At 34.3% G+C, this 1,494-nt stretch overlaps 1 protein-coding gene across 2 annotated transcripts in view; it reads right to left on the bottom strand.

The window, feature by feature from the left end:
- The window catches only part of LOC109541931 (E3 ubiquitin-protein ligase CBL-B), a 46,870-nt gene that overhangs the window by 21,057 nt on the left and 24,319 nt on the right, over positions 1-1,494 (bottom strand). The window lies entirely within an intron of this gene.

Here is a 1,494-nt window from a genome sequence, read left to right as displayed (position 1 = left end):
CTTAAAGTCTGTTACTCTATCGGTTTTCTACGTATGAGACAAAAACTAAGCGCGGTTTTGCAAAAATGCTCCATTTTTGCCCTTTTCTATTTCCTGAAATATTTAGGAACTTTTGGAAAACGATGTTTTATATGAAAACAGTCCCACTTGAATGCTCTATGCAGTGGTAACAACTTGAAGTCTGTTACTCTATCGGTTTTCTAAGTATGAGAGAAAAACTAAGCGCGGTTTTGCAAAAATGCACCATTTTTGCCCTTTTCCATTTCCTGATAAAATTAGGAACTTTTGTAAAACGATGTTTTATATTAAAATAGACCCACTTAAATGCTCTATGCAGCGGTGACAGCTTAAAGTCTGTTACTCTATCGGTTTTGTACGTATGAGATAAAAACTAAGTGCGGTTTTGCAAAAATGCACCATTTTTGCTTTTTTCCATTTCATGAAATAATTAGAAACTTTTGAAAAACGATGTTTTATATGAAAAAAGACCCACTTGAATGCTCTATGCAGTGGTGACAACTTAAAGTCTGTTACTCTATCGGTTTTCTAAGTATGAGACAAAAACTAGGCGCGGTTTTGCAAAAATGCACCATTTTTGCTCTTTTCCATTTCCTGAAATAATTGTGAACTTTTGTAAAACGATGGTTTATATGAAAACAGACCCACTTGAATGCTCTATGCAGTGGTGACAACTGAAAATCTGTTACTCTATCGGTTTTCTAAGTATGAGACAAAAAGTAAGCGCGGTTTTACAAAAATGCACCATTTTTGCTTTTTTCCATTTCCTGAAATAATTAGAAACTTTTGTTAAAAGATGTTTTATATGAAAACAGACCCACTTGAATGCTCTATGCAGTGGTGACAACTTAAAGTCTGTTACTTTATCGGTTTTCTAGGTATGAGACAAAAAGTAAGCGCGGTTTTGCAAAAATGCACCATTTTTGCTCTTTTCCATTTCCTGATATAATTGTGAACTTTTGTAAAACGATGTTTTATCTCAAAACAGTCCCACTTGAATGCTCTATGCAGTGGTGACAACTTAAAGTCTGTTACTCTATCGGTTTTCTACGTATGAGACAAAAACTAAGCGCGGTTTTGCAAAAATGCTCCATTTTTGCCCTTTTCTATTTCCTGAAATATTTAGGAACTTTTGGAAAACGATGTTTTATATGAAAACAGTCCCACTTGAATGCTCTATGCAGTGGTAACAACTTGAAGTCTGTTACTCTATCGGTTTTCTAAGTATGAGAGAAAAACTAAGCGCGGTTTTGCAAAAATGCACCATTTTTGCCCTTTTCCATTTCCTGATAAAATTAGGAACTTTTGTAAAACGATGTTTTATATTAAAATAGACCCACTTAAATGCTCTATGCAGCGGTGACAGCTTAAAGTCTGTTACTCTATCGGTTTTGTACGTATGAGATAAAAACTAAGTGCGGTTTTGCAAAAATGCACCATTTTTGCTTTTTTCCATTTCATGAAATAATTAGAAAC

This window comes from Dendroctonus ponderosae, unplaced genomic scaffold (assembly GCF_020466585.1).
Source record: "Dendroctonus ponderosae isolate FM_Combo_2020 unplaced genomic scaffold, Dpon_F_20191213v2 Dpon_F_20191213_8, whole genome shotgun sequence".
NCBI classification, from domain to species: domain Eukaryota; kingdom Metazoa; phylum Arthropoda; class Insecta; order Coleoptera; family Curculionidae; genus Dendroctonus; species Dendroctonus ponderosae.
Note: the sequence above shows the minus strand (reverse complement) of the source record. Positions and strands in the feature narration are given on the sequence as shown.